This window comes from Oenanthe melanoleuca, chromosome 21 (genome assembly GCF_029582105.1).
Source record: "Oenanthe melanoleuca isolate GR-GAL-2019-014 chromosome 21, OMel1.0, whole genome shotgun sequence".
Lineage (NCBI taxonomy): Eukaryota > Metazoa > Chordata > Aves > Passeriformes > Muscicapidae > Oenanthe > Oenanthe melanoleuca.
This window is the reverse complement of record NC_079354.1, coordinates 609,407-624,024: the sequence shown is the minus strand read 5'-3', so window position 1 is coordinate 624,024 and position 14,618 is coordinate 609,407. Positions and strand designations below refer to the sequence as shown.

The window sequence follows — 14,618 nt, the reverse complement described above, 5'->3', positions numbered from 1 at the left end:
TTTTGAGGTGTTTTCCCTTAGTTTGGGCGTGTTTTCTCTTTTCCCACAATTTTGAGTTTTCCCTTAATTTTTAGGTGTTTTTCTTTGATGTTGAGGTGTTTTCTTTCAATTTTGGGGTCTTTTTTCTGTCTGTTTGTTTAGTATAGTTTTGCTTTCCCTTAATTTTTGAGTCTCTTCTCTTACTTAGGGTGTTTTCTCTTAATTTTCCCCCTAATTTTGGGTTATTGGACAGATCTTTCCCCAAATTTAGGCTATTTCAGCCAGCAATCCAACCTCTGGCCCCTCCTACACAGCCCAGGTGTCCGTGTGTCCTTCCACCCTCCAATTTGTGCCTCTTCATATAAAGCTGATTTTATGGCACACAAGTGTCAGCTCCAGCCTTCAGAAACATCAAAAATTCCCCAAGACCCTGTAATTTCTTAAACCTTTCTCTTTTATATTCAAGATATTCACCACTCCAATGTTCTTTGAGCTCCGAGCCATACAAAAGTTTTTGTGGTGGGATTTGCATTTCCTTTTCCTCACTCAAAAATTAACCGCCCCTTCAGCATCCAACCCACCCCCCTTAATTTTCACACAGGTAATTACAGAACCTGCCCTTAAATCCTCAAATTTCCCCCAAATTCCCACCCAAGAGCCAGAGTTTGCCGGCAGATGGCGACTGGATTACTAAAAATATCACAATGAACCTCCAGCTAAAATAAATTCTGATCCTTGTGGTCTGCCTGAGTCTCCTGCTCCTGTGCCAAGGCCAAAATTTATGTAAAGAACTTCTGGACACCCCACAGGTGGACTTTGGGGGGCTGTTTATCCACGGAGGAGCTGTTGGAGGGGATCTGGGGGTTGTGCAGCGCTCCGGGGACTTTAAATCCTTGGATTTCAGCCCTTCTGGCAGCTCAGCGGGGTCGGACACAGCGCTTCCCCTCCTTGGGAATGCTGCCCACGGAGGAAAAGTTCCAGCAGTCTGAGGCTGTTCCTGTCCATCCTCTGGGATTTTTCCAGAAGGCAACAGACACTGAGTTTTCCAGCAGGCAGTGCCTGGCATGGTTGGCTCGATCCCTTCCAGCGTTCCAGCAGCGTTCCCTTGGACGCTTCCTTCCACCTGCTGTAAAAAATCCCCTTCCAGCCATGCTTGACCCCGAGCATCCCAAAAAACACGGCGGGATCCGCTGGGAATGTGGCACGGATGGCTGTGTCACACCCCAAGGGTACTCACCTGGTGAGGGACAAACCCTAGGAGTGTGCCCAGGTTATCCCAGCCCTGCACAAAGCTCCTGGGACACATCCCGCGGCTCGTCCCGGGTTATCCCAGCCCTGCACGAGGCAGCTGGGGCATCGCACGGCTCCTCCCCGGCAATCCCGGCTCTCCGTGAGGCCTCTGGAGCATCCCCTCGCTCCGGGATGCTGCAGAGAATCCTCCGTGTGGGATGCACGTCTGTGGGACACACAGAAGGTGGCAGCGATTACCTTTTCCCTGGAGAATAATGTCCCCACACAACCTGCCAGCGGGATCTGGTGCCAAAACACAGCCGCGCACAGGGATACTCCCCCGTGGAATGGGCGGCACTCCCTCCTTTCCTCACCTCCGTGGGATGAGAGGCACCACAGCCCTCCAGCAACAGGTCACATCCCGCCTCCCTGCTGAACCCCCAAAGGCTCCAGCTCTCTGAGGGACACGCAGGGACACGGCGGGGCTGCAGCAGGCGCTGAGGGTCGGCCCTGCGGGCAGAGCTGCGCCCCGCGGGGCTGCGGATGAGGGAGCGGGACAGGGACCGGCCTCCGCCTCAGCGCCGACCTCCCCAACATGGCGGCCCCGCTAGCCCCGCCTCTACCAAGATGGCGGCGAGACCGTCCAAACATGGCGGCCCCCAGGACTTTGACCTTCCCATCATGGCGCCACAATGACACCGCCCATCATTACGTGATGCGTGGGGCGGCCCCGCGCCTGCGCAGTGCGCGGCCGGCGCGGCCGGGGCAGCGGCGGGAGGGCGGGGAGGGAAGATGGCGGCGCCGGTCGGAGCCGTCACCGGGGCGACGCAGCGGCTCCGCCGCCCGCAGCCCTGAGGGCCCGGCCCGGCTCGGCCCGGCCCGGCGGCAGGTGAGAGCGGCGCCGCGGTGCGGCTTCCCCGGGCGGGGCCCTTCCCTGGGGAGCGGGGCGGCGGGACGGGCCCCTCGGGGCGGGACAGGCCTGCTGTGGAGGGGGCCGCATCTGAGGGTGGAGGGAGCCCCTGTCCCAGCCCCTCACAGCGTTTAGAGGGGCCGCTGCGGAAGGCAGAGCCCGTGGGGAGGTTGTAGCCCCTTCTGGGAGGGGGGAAGCCCCTTCCCAGCTCCGGGGTGTGAGGGGAAGGCGGCCCCGGGGGCTCCCTCAGGGTGGGAGGAAAGCAGAGCCTGCCTCCCTGAAAGCCGTGTTACCCCTGAAAAAAGCCGTGTTTCCTTCCCAAAAAGCCAAGCATCGCCCCCTGAAAGCAATGTTTCTTCTCCAAAATGCTATGTTTCCTCCCTTAAAATCCATGTTTCCCCCCAAAAAAGACATTTCCCCAAAAATCTCGTGTTTCCCCAGAAGAGCCATGTGTTCTCCCTAAAAGCCATGTTTCCCCAGAAAACCTCGTGTTTCCCCCAAAAAGCCACGTTTCTTTCCTAAGACCTCTGTTTTCCTCCCTAAAAGCCATGTTTTCTCCAAAACAGCCATGTTGCTCCCCTAAAAGCCGTGTTTCCACCCTAAGCTCCATCCTTCCCTCAAAAAAGCCATATCCCCTCCCCCCCAAAAAACAAACAAACAAACAAACAAACAAACAAACAAACAAAAAAAAAAAAAAAAAAAAAAAAAAAAAAAAAAAAGCACTATATTCCCCCTACAAGCCTTGTTTCCCCAAAATTCAGTGCTGGCATGGGGCAGTGCCAAGGCACAGCTGGCAGTGCCGGCGCTGGGGGGAAGAGGGGGGAAATACGGCATTCAGGGGGAGAACATGGCTCTTTGGGCAGGAAACAGCTTTTGTGGGGGAAAACATTTATTTTTAGGGGGAGAAATATGGTTTTTAGGGGAGGGAACACGGCTCTTTAGGGGGCAGACATGGCTGGGGGGTGCTGGGGGTGCCGCCAAAAGCTCAGCTCGCGTTGGATACGTGTGAAAACAAAGGTGAGGCTCAGTCTCCGCTCGTTCTCCGTGTGCATCCGCACCTCCCCTCGGTCCGCATGCCGGGTGTGTGTCAATCCCTTGATTTCTGTCCTGGAGTCGCGGTGTGGGAGCAGCCGAGGTGCCCAGCTCGGCACCTCCGGGGGCTTTGGGATGTCGCTCGCCATTGTCTCCGCTGCTGGTCTCTGTCGGCGCTTGGAGAACGGCTTCATTCGGGATCGTGTTCTTGTCACGGCGGGGCTGGGCTGTGCAGCCGCTGCAGGGCTCGGCTGGAGCATTATCTCATCCTCCCGAGCCTCTCGGCTTTTCCAGTCGCGTTTTCCAGTCGGATTTTCCAGTGGGGCAGGAGGAGTCGGCAGCAGGGCCGGGGTGTCTTGCTGTTAATGACCTGGACCCCAGGGAATGCTCGGAGCAGGAACAAAAGGGAAGTCGGGAATGCTTGTCTGCGGAACGGGGATGGGAGATAACCCCGGGATCGCCGGGAATGTCGTTTGTACTGGGATGGCTTTAATCATCCCTGGGAGCCGGCTCGGGTCAGCAGCTGGAACTCTTCCCCTTGACTAAGGGATGGGAATTGCAGTGAATTCCCGTGGAGGAGCTGCTGACCTAAATCCGCTCCCTGGGTGGGAAGGGGCCTTTCCCCACCTGTCCTTCAGGAGCGGAGCCTCCCAGGGAAGCCGCGGTGCGGGGGCAGTGCTGCGGTGTCCTGACAAAGTGCTTTGTGTCGCGACATAGCCCCGCGGCTGGGGCTCGGCCCTTCTGGAGATCAAGAGCCAGGGTGGGAGGTTTCCTCATTCCCACAACCCTGCGTGTTCCCACCACTCTCTCTCCTTCCTTTTGCTTATGCTGATGCCAGAGAAAGGCTGAAAACCGGAATTTTTTCCTTAGGTTGTGTCCCCCTGGGCTTGGGCTTTCCTTGGTGTCACAAGTGGGAGAGAAGAGAGCAAAATCTTGGGCAGAATTCCAAGAATTTCATAGAATCCAAAAGGGTTTGGGTTGGAAGGGCTTTACAGACCATCCCCTGTCCCAGATCTCCAAGCCCTGTCCAACCTTGACACTTTTTTCCAGGGTGGGGTGGTGCCTGTCTTGCACACCATGTTGTTCCATCGTGTTGGATTCCATCCTGTTCTCCAGGAGCTCTGTGTCTCCGTGCTCAGGCGGCGGCAGAGCCACATCCCGTGGTTGTTTTGGCATGGCAGGGATGTTTGTGCGTTTTTTTCCTGCTGTGCTCCCTGGAGTTTTCCCTGACAGGTGGCTCCGCCCAGGCAGCATTGCCTTTCTAGGGTGGCAGGTGAAGGTTGGATTCAAAAAGGCTCCAGATGGTTTTATCATTTTCTCTCGTGAGTTTTTACAGGCAGCTTGTACAATTTTAAATTTTAATTTGAGTTTACTTCAGTCTTTATTCCCTGGGACTCTGGTTTTCCCTGTGTTTGGCTGCTGGAGCAACCCCTGAAGGAAGCTCACCTGCAGAACACGTGTTCCTGCCCTGCCTGGGCTTGGAATGAAGGTGGGGTTGGTTTATTCCCACTGCTGAACGTGCGTGACCCTTGATTTGGAGATTTCAGCCACTGCGTCGGGCACCTTCTGGGGAGGTGTTTGCTCCCAGGGAGAGCTGGGGTGTGCTCCTCATCCCATCCTTAATCCTGGGAAATGCAATGCATGCAGCAATCTGCACACCTGCCAGGAGCGACAGCAGCGCAGGTTTGGAGTGGGAGCGCGGGAGGGGCAGCACGCGGCTGATCCGTGGGGCTCTGTTCCCAGGGCTTCCATCCCATCCACTTCCACAGGATGTGAGCAAGGGCTGCTGGAAAAGGCTTCCCACTCTCTGTGTAAACAGAGCTGCACCTCCAAGGGAAGTGATTTCCCCCTGTGTGTTCCGTCGGGGCAGGCTCTGTTGGAAAACATCCACTCAGGATTTTCCTAAGGCTGGAGGTGGGTAAGCTTCGGGCTTTGACCTGGGAAAGGCAGCATCACCTGGAGATGGCTGTGAGGGCTTAAGGAAGGTGTTGGAGCTGGAGCCAGGCTCAGGTTTGGCCGAAATCCAGCTGAAAGGTGGAAAGAGGCCTCTGGGAAGTGCTGGTGTGCTCCAGGGAGGTTTCTCCAGGTAGGGGCTCCTTCCAGAGCGTTTCCTGTCCCGAGTGGTGCCTTCGGCGTCTCTCCGGGCTGTCCCCAGCAGCATCTAGGCTGTGCTGCCAGGAGCAGCCAGCACAGCTTGTGATGGAGTTGGGAAATCCAGGTCAGAATTCCTTTTGAGCTCACCTGCGTCGCTGCTTCAAAGCAGAGCAGGGATTGACACATCCACGTGAAAATCGTGGCTCGTGTCAAGCAACCTGCAGGAATCAGGGCTCTTCCCGTCAGGAATTTGCTGTTTCAGGAGCTGCTCTGGACTGTGTTCTCTCCCCCATTTCTATGGCAATCTTTAAATATTTATCTTTACTTGCTGAACTCCCACTGCAACATCTGTGATTGAGAATCCTCGTTTTCCCCCAGTGGGAAACATGGGTGCAGTTCAGGCACCAGCAGTTGGCAATTCCGGTGCACTGCATCTCTCCCTGGGTTCCAGACTCCTTTGGCTCATTTTGTTTTGTGCTTGTGCAGTTTTTTCATAATTTGGAGTTTTGGTGGCTTAAGGTAAATTGGCAGAGCTGCTTTTATTTATTTGGAGCTTCTCTTTCAAGGCCAGGTTGGATGGGGCTTGGAGCAAATCTAGGTGTCCCTGTCCACAGCAGGGAATGGGATGAGCCTTAAGGTCCTTTCTAACCCAAACCATTCCATAATTTTGGCTCCCATTAGGTTTCAGTGGGCAGCAGATCATCTATGGTTTGAGGAGTGATTTGGGGTTTTTGGGTAAAAAGCAGCTCAGAAATATCAGGAGCATATTGGGGAGCTCATTTGGCATTGAATGCTAGAGATGAACTTGAAAACTGCACGATTTCCCTGAATTTTTGTTTGCTTATTAACATAATATGGATTTGACTGTGCTTTTTTGTTGTCTCTTTCTTAGTATTTGATATTTAAGCCTCCATAAGCAGCCAGGCTTGAGGCATGGCACAAATTGAAGGATAGCTCCTGCTTTCCTCATCCCCAGTATCCAGTGCTTCTCCTTCTCCATGCATTGCCTTTCCCGTTAGCTGAGGAATAAGAAAATCCTGTACAAAACAAGAACAAATGCTCTTATTTATTCTGCTCAAATGAGTGGAAACTGTAGCAAATCCTCCTCCAGCCCATTGGGTGGGTCAGACTCATGAAATCTGTTTCAAATGCAATCCCTGGATTGTATTTTCCTGGCTCAGTTGTGGTTGGGGTTTGCCCGGTGGATGCTGTTCCCAGCCCCTCACACCTGTCTGTGCTGAGATTCCCTGTGGATTTAGTCCCATTTCTCCCTCCTTTGCACCTTGTGTGTGTCACAGGTGTTCAGATCAGGAGGGGAGGGCGGTTTGTGATGCTCATCCCTGATCATGTCCATGTGCAGCTGGTGGTAGATGTCCTGGTGTCCTGCTTGCTAACAAAAACATTGCATCAGCACCGCTGCCGAGTCAGCAGTGCATCTGAAAGCCCTGGCTATTGATTCAAATCAAACCTTGGCCAGCCAGCCTGCAATAAAACTGTTCCTGCTCCCCAGCTGCCTGTGGGGCTGCAGGAGCTGGATGAGCTCTGGGCTCTCTCAGCCAGGGGAGCTCTGGGCTCTCCCAGCCAGGGGAGCTCTGGGCTCTCCCAGCCAGAGAAGCTCTGGGGCTCTCCCAGCCAGGGAAGCTCTGGGGCTCTCTCAGCCAGGGGAGCTCTGGGCTCTCCCAGCCAGGGAAGCTCTGGGGCTCTCCCAGCCAGGGGAGCTCTGGGCTCTCCCAGCCAGGGGAGCTCTGGGCTCTCTCAGCCAGGGGAGCTCTGGGCTCTCCCAGCCAGGGAAGCTCTGGGCTCTCTCAGCCAGGGGAGCTCTGGGCTCTCCCAGCCAGAGAAGCTCTGGACCCTCTCAGCCAGGGGAGCTCTGGGCTCTCTCAGCCAGGGGAGCTCTGGGCTCTCCCAGCCAGGGAAGCTCTGGGGCTCTCCCAGCCAGGGAAGCTCTGGGGCTCTCCCAGCCAGGGAAGCTCTGGACCCTCTCAGCCAGGGGAGCTCTGGGCTCTCCCAGCCAGGGAAGCTCTGGGGCTCTCCCAGCCAGGGGAGCTCTGGGCTCTCCCAGCCAGGGAAGCTCTGGACCCTCTCAGCCAGGGGAGCTCTGGGCTCTCCCAGCCAGGGGAGCTCTGGGCTCTCCCAGCCAGGGAAGCTCTGGGGCTCTCCCAGCCAGGGGAGCTCTGGGGCTCTCCCAGCCAGGGAAGCTCTGGGGCTCTCCCAGCCAGAGGAGCTCTGGGGCTCTCCCAGCCAGAGGAGCTCTGGGGCTCTCCCAGCCAGGGAAGCTCTGGACCCTCTCAGCCAGGGAAGCTCTGGGCTCTCCCAGCCAGGGGAGCTCTGGCACTCACCTTTCCTGTGGGACACGTGGGGACCGTGGCTTCCACCGTGACCAGTGGTGCTGGGAGACACCCTTGGCATCCCTCCCTTCTGCTGTGCAGAGAGCAGACTTGAACCAAACAATCCCACAGGCCTCTAATGCAGCCCACCAGAAAATCAGGAATTAAGGCATCCAATATGTTTGGATGTTCTGTTAACAAACCCTTTGCTAATATATTTCCACATTTTTCATTTGATTATTCCGCCCAGGCAGATGGAACTGGACATTGGGCTGGATGGAAATCCAGAAATGCGGGAGTTGTGTTTTCAGTCTGAATTTTCAGAGGAGCAGAAGTGGGCTGGATTTAGGTCAGTGACTGTGTTTTCCCCACAGTTCTGTTACAAATTCCCTTCATTTGTGTGGATGAACCAATTTTGGTGACTTTGGGAGGTCTCAGGTGTTGTAGAACTCAGGGAATGCTGTGACATTCTCACATATGGAGGCTGTCCTCCAAACAATTACCCACAGCTTTCCCAGAGCTTGTCTAGAGCTCCTGTGCCCTCCTGATGAAGGGAGGAGTAACAGCAATTCCCAGTATCTCCCAGTGTGTGTTTGCTTGGCATTCCCTTTATTGGCAAGGAATTCTTGCCAATAAAGCATCCTGAGCAGGTTTGTTGGATAAATGTTTTTATCCTGTAAAGTCCATCCTCCTCCAGCAGATGTTACACCAGGAGGAGCAGCTGCCCTTTTCCTTGGAAAAACCTCAGTATTCCACCTGAAAACCTTTTATTTGCTTGGTTAGGGGTTATTTCAGGTTTTGGGGATTGCAAATGGAATAGGATTTGTTTGCTGGGGAAAGCTGAGGTGAGGATAATTGGAATTCAGGGTTTGGCAGGGGCCGGCAGAGGGAGTGTGTGAGCCCGAAATCCTCCTCATTTCCTACAGAATTTAGGGGATTTCGGGAGCACTGGGAAAAGGGAACAGTGATTATTGCACCTGAGCAGCTCCTCTTGCACTGCCAGGGCTTGGCAAGGCAGATTTTGGCAGGTTTGAAACAAATCCAACTCTTTTAAGGGTAATAGTATTGTCCAGAACCATGGAAATGCTCCAGATCCCAAATACATCCATAACAAGTGGAGGGATTGGTGGATGGTGGAGATTTTGGCTTTTTTCATGCCATTTATGATATTTAAGGATTGTCTTTTTTGATGTGGAAAGGGAAATACAGAGCTCACAGAAATTGTGTTTTCATTTGTTCTTCACGTGAGCAAAACCACGCTGGATTTTGGGCCAGTTGAAGTGTTTTCTCCATGCTTCCATTATAAATTTCCTGCATATTTATTAAAATGTATTCAGCTTTTATTAAGCTTTGGAGCTATATTATGAGGTTTTGTAATAATAATAATAACAATAATAATGATGATTTTCCTACATACACCTCAAGTGTGGTGTCATTAAACTCTGCTGCTTGCCTTTCCCTGTGAACCCCACACCAAAAAGTCCCTCAAACGCCAGCTCCCTGATTTGTATTCCACCAATAAATCCAGGATAACCCCCACATTTTCATTCTGGTTTTCAGTGCATTAATTTTGTGGGAAAACAGATTCAGCAGGATTTATTTGTAGGTTGCTGTGCTGTTTGTGCAATAAATCCTGCTGTGTAATGTCACATTGCTGCTTATTTTTTAACTGAAACCTTGGAAAAAAAGAGCCAGAATCTGGAATAGCAGAGGGTCAGCTCTTCACTAGGCTGGAAGGAATTCCTGGGATCTTGGTACCTTTTTATTACAGAAATATCAACCAAAATTCAGCTGCAGTGATGCTATTTCAGGACAATAAAATGATGTCATTTGGAATTTTTTCCCAAAGTCCCAAAACCCACTGTTCTAACAGGCAAAACCATCACAGGGAGGTTGTGCTGACAGAGAAATGTTGGAATTTTCAATCTGGCGGATGGAATTTAGGAATCCTTTCTTTTCCTGGGTGTCTTGTATGAAAGAAAAACAATTTCCTGCTGCAGAAAAAAAAAAAAAGGAAAAAAAATAAAAAAAGGAGAGCTGTTCTTTGAAGAATTCTTGGAATTGCCTGTTTTGCAAGGATAAGGAGTATCTGTGGTGCTTTTATTCCCAAGGTCTCACTGTGCACAGACAGGTTATTGCTCATCTCACAGCTTCCCAGAGGCTTCGTTTTCTTTTTTTGAACTAAAATCTGCTTTTCTTCTCCATTGTTGAGCTTGCCCAGCAGTTGATTTCCAAAAGGATCAGTTCCAGCTGCTGCAGGTTTGGGAGGAACATTGTTTTATTTAATGGTGTTTGTCCCAATCCTGAATCCCGTGGTTCCCACGGACCCTGTGCTGCTGCTTTTATGAAATGTTGTGCTTCTCCTCGGAAATAGTGCTGGATTTTCCTCTTTTCACCCTAGAAGAGGTCTCAGGACTTCTTTCAGGGCAAAACCAGGAGCAGGGAAAGCTGCAGGTGAAGTCCTTGACGGCACAGCTGGAGAGACAAGCACGAAAATACTAAAAATGTGGAAAGAACCCTTCCTTTTTTTTTAAAGGAAAAATGAACCGTTGCTGTCTGATGGAGGAGGATTTTATTTGAAGTGGGGCAGAGAATCAGCCAGAAGTGTGACTGTCCCCCGAGTGCCCCCCTGGGGATGCTGGCACGCGGAAGGAGCGATTCCAAAGTATGAGGAAGAACAGGTTGGAGACAGTTGCTGCCTTCCACCCCTAAATTAACAACAGGGCTCCTGACTGCCAGGTGCAATTAAATCCCTCTCTCCTGGCAGCCCAGGCCCTCAGCCAGCCGGGCTGGGTCCTTTCACACACCTGGAATGTTGTGTTCCCTGTGGGAACAGCGCGGCTCCTCCGCTGGTGTTTGGAGGGAGCATTTCTTGTGGCCTGTAAAAGTTGAGCATTCCCTGTGTGTGACGTGCTCTGACTCAGGGCTGGTGCTCAGCCTCTCATTGCCTTTCAGCAGCTTTCCCTTGGAGGCTTTTTTCTGTAAAATCCATAAAAAGAGGGGGTAAAAAGGCAGGTCGAAAACCCTGCAGGTTCAAGCACTTCCTAAAGCAGCTGGAAGAAGAGGAGGCAGCTCAGGGTGGGAACCACCTGTGCCACCCACGCCAGAGCTTTGGGGTCTGTGGGACTGGGAAAGGGGCCTGCAGGTAGAAAAATGTCCTTAGATCAAGAGGGGATTCGGAGGAGCAGATTTTGAGCAGTGCTTCAACCCAGTGGGGTTATTTTTCCCTGCATTTAATATTCCTCAGCTGTTTGTTCCAGATAATTACTTTAGGAATAAATAGCAGGTTCTTAACTAATTTCAGGAAGGGAGAGAGGGAAAATTGAAGTGCTCTGAAAGGAGGAAAAGGCTTATGAAATGTTTTGCCAGCTGGCAGAGATGCAGCTTTTAGTAAAGGGCAGGCAAATTCCACCAGCGCCGGCAGAGCTCCGCTCCTGCTGCCCTTCCAGCGCTTCCGTCGGCTTGTTGGAAGCAGCTGGAATCCCTCCTTGCTCCAGACTCCCCAAAACCTTCTTCCTAGTGCTGGCATTTCTCTGGGACCAGGAGGACTCTGGGGTGTAGAATGTCATGGAATGTTTGGGGGTTGTGTCAATGTTTTCAGGGATCGATGTGATCCTGGAGTTAATTGGATTGCAGCTACTTTGGGATGAGACACAACTGCTTAAATCTCTTGGATGCAGCTTTTTAAGTGCTCAGAGATTCATTTTAGCCCAGGTGCAAAGTGGAGCCCAGTACAGTGCAAGCAGAGAGCACCTGGAGAGCCAGGATGGGGGAGAAAGCACCTCTTGCATCAGCCCACAATGCAGGAACAATCAGTTCTGCTCCTGGAATAACCAGTAAAAGCCCAGGTATGGGATTTCCCCCCATGGATCTTCTGAATAACTGGCAGCAGGAGCTGCAGGGATGCTTTAGCTCTTTCTTGCCATCTGCCTGGGTTCTTTTTCCTTTTTCTCTATTGGAGCAGGCTTTTGGGACGGGGCTTTGCTTTGTGTTCCAGGGCTGGTTATTCCCAGCCTGCTGTTCCAAACAAAATCCACATCCGTGGCAGGTCAAGCTTGCAGGGTTATTTTGACAGCAAGCTGCCTTTTGGGAGCTGAGTTTATTGCTGGCCTTGTTTTCCTTCTGAGAAAGAACATGGTGTGGGTGACAAAACTCTGAGGATGGTTATTCCTTATGCTCAAATGTTTAGGAAACAAGGATTTACCAAAGGAGATGCTTTGGAATATTTATAATATCAAGTGGCTTGGGAAAAGCATACAAAACTCAGTGGAGCTTCTTCATCCTCAGATATGCTATTTGAGGCTCCTCCCACTGTTTTAAAATCGGCCTTAAAGATGCTTTTTGTTGTTTTGTGCCTGGGGTCAGCCTGCCGTGTTGGGTTACTCCCAAGCCTGTTCCAGAGGATCCAAATTGGGATTTACTAGCTGGAAAATACCTCTTTCTAGTGGGTGTGCAATCCTGCATTTACTATTACTTCCTCCAGTAGGATTTGGACATTATTTAGAGCACAAATAAAAGACAAATAAAAGTTATTAGGATCACTCAAGGTCCTGACAACCCCCCAGCCCATCACCATCAGCAGGGTCCTGCTGTCCCTGGGCCAGAGGCAAATCTTCCTGCTTGGATTCTGGCACGGCTTGAGGGGGTGAAACCTCTGACTCCTGGGGAGCTACAATGTGTTCCCTGGCTGGGAGGGAGGGACCCTCCTGCCCTTCTGTATCCTGAGCCCAGCCCCATGCCAGACTGCAGCACAGCTCCATCCTGAGGAGGAGCACAGCCCCATCCTGAACAGGAGCACAGCTCCATCCTGAGGAGGAGCACAGCCCCATCCTGAGCAGGATCACAGCCCCGTCCTGAACAGGATCACAGCCCCATCCTGAGCAGGACCACAGCCCCGTCCTGAACAGGATCACAGCCCCATCCTGAGCAGGAGCACAGCCCCATCCTGAACTGGAGCACAGCCCCATCCTGAACAGGAGCACAGCCCCATCCTGGACAGGAGCACAGCCCCATCCTGAGCAGGAGCACAGCCCCATCCTGAACAGGATCACAGCCCCATCCTGAGCAGGAGCACAGCCCCATCCTGAACAGGATCACAGCCCCATCCTGAGCAGGAGCACAGCCCCATCCTGAGCAGGACCACAGCCCCATCCTGAACAGGATCACAGCCCCATCCTGAACAGGAGCACAGCCCCATCCCTGACAGGATCACAGCCCCATCCTGAACAGGAGCACAGCCCCATCCTGAACAGGAGCACAGCTCCATCCTGAACAGGAGCACAGCCCCATACTGAGCAGGATCACAGCCCCATCCTGAGCAGGATCACAGCCCCATCCTGAGCAGGATCACAGCCCCATCCTGAGCAGGAGCGCAGCCCCATCCTGAGCAGGAGCGCAGCCCCATCCTGAGCAGGAGCACAGCCCCATCCTGAGCAGGAGCGCAGCCCCATCCTGAACAGGATCACAGCCCCATCCCTGACAGGATCACAGCCCCATCCTGAGCAGGATCACAGCCCCATCCTGAGCAGGAGCGCAGCCCCATCCTGAACAGGATCACAGCCCCATCCTGAGCAGGATCACAGCCCCATCCTGAGCAGGATCACAGCCCCATCCTGAGCAGGATCACAGCCCCATCCTGAGCAGGAGCGCAGCCCCATCCTGAACAGGATCACAGCCCCATCCTGAGCAGGATCACAGCCCCATCCTGAGCAGGATCACAGCCCCATCCTGAGCAGGAGCGCAGCCCCATCCTGAGCAGGAGCACAGCCCCATCCTGAACTGGATCACAGCCCCATCCTGAACTGGATCACAGCCCCATCCCTGACAGGATCACAGCCCCATCCCTGACAGGATCACAGCCCCATCCCTGACAGGATCACAGCCCCATCCTGAGCAGGATCACAGCCCCATCCTGAGCAGGATCACAGCCCCATCCTGAACAGGATCACAGCCCCATCCTGAACAGGAGCACAGCCCCATCCCTGACAGGATCACAGCCCCATCCTGAACAGGAGCACAGCCCCATCCTGAGCAGGATCACAGCCCCATCCTGAACAGGAGCACAGCCCCATCCTGAACAGGATCACAGCCCCATCCTGAACAGGAGCACAGCCCCATCCCTGACAGGATCACAGCCCCATCCTGAACAGGAGCACAGCCCCATCCTGAACAGGAGCACAGCTCCATCCTGAACAGGAGCACAGCCCCATCCTGAGCAGGAGCACAGCCCCATCCTGAGCAGGATCACAGCCCCATCCTGAGCAGGATCACAGCCCCATCCTGAGCAGGAGCGCAGCCCCATCCTGAACAGGATCACAGCCCCATCCTGAGCAGGATCACAGCCCCATCCTGAGCAGGAGCGCAGCCCCATCCTGAACTGGATCACAGCCCCATCCCTGACAGGATCACAGCCCCATCCCTGACAGGATCACAGCCCCATCCCTGACAGGATCACAGCCCCATCCTGAGCAGGATCACAGCCCCATCCTGAACAGGAGCACAGCCCCATCCTGAACAGGAGCACAGCCCCATCCTGAACAGGAGCACAGCCCCATCCTGAGGAGGAGCACAGCTCCATCCTGAGGAGGAGCACAGCCCCATCCTGAACAGGAGCACAGCTCCATCCTGAGGAGGAGCACAGCCCCATCCTGAACAGGAGCACAGCCCCATCCTGAACAGGAGCACAGCTCCATCCTGAACTGGAGCACAGCCCCATCCTGAACAGGAGCACAGCTCCATCCTGAGGAGGAGCACAGCCCCATCCTGAGCAGGAGCACAGCTCCATCCTGAACAGGATCACAGCCCCATCCTGAACAGGATCACAGCCCCATCCTGAACAGGAGCACAGCCCCATCCTGAACTGGAGCACAGCCCCATCCTGAACAGGAGCACAGCCCCATCCTGAGCAGGATCACAGCCCCATCCTGAACAGGATCACAGCCCCATCCTGAACAGGAGCACAGCTCCATCCTGAGGAGGAGCGCAGCCCCATCCTGAACAGGATCACAGCCCCATCCTGAACAGGATCACAGCCCCATCCTGAGCAG

General features: G+C 53.6%; 1 protein-coding gene and 1 long non-coding RNA gene across 3 annotated transcripts in view; one reads left to right on the top strand and one right to left on the bottom strand.

Annotated features, from left to right (window-relative positions):
- Positions 1–412: 412 nt before the first annotated feature.
- LOC130261570 (uncharacterized) lies at positions 413–1,809 on the bottom strand. Of its 2 annotated transcripts, XR_008842005.1 has the most exons (3): positions 1,584–1,809; positions 1,217–1,435; positions 413–1,105 (listed from the first exon to the last, which is right to left on the bottom strand). It is a non-coding gene; the product is annotated as an uncharacterized LOC130261570 (long non-coding RNA). The 2 variants fall into 2 exon arrangements; XR_008842004.1 differs by having other exon boundaries at positions 413–1,435; positions 1,584–1,803.
- Positions 1,810–1,976: 167 nt separating this feature from the next.
- Positions 1,977–14,618, top strand: part of FBXO42 (F-box protein 42) — a 46,452-nt gene continuing 33,810 nt past the window's right edge. Inside the window, exon 1 of the mRNA XM_056508246.1 lies at positions 1,977–2,098. The gene's annotated coding sequence lies outside the window, so the exon portion shown is untranslated. The remainder of the gene's footprint in view (positions 2,099–14,618) is intronic.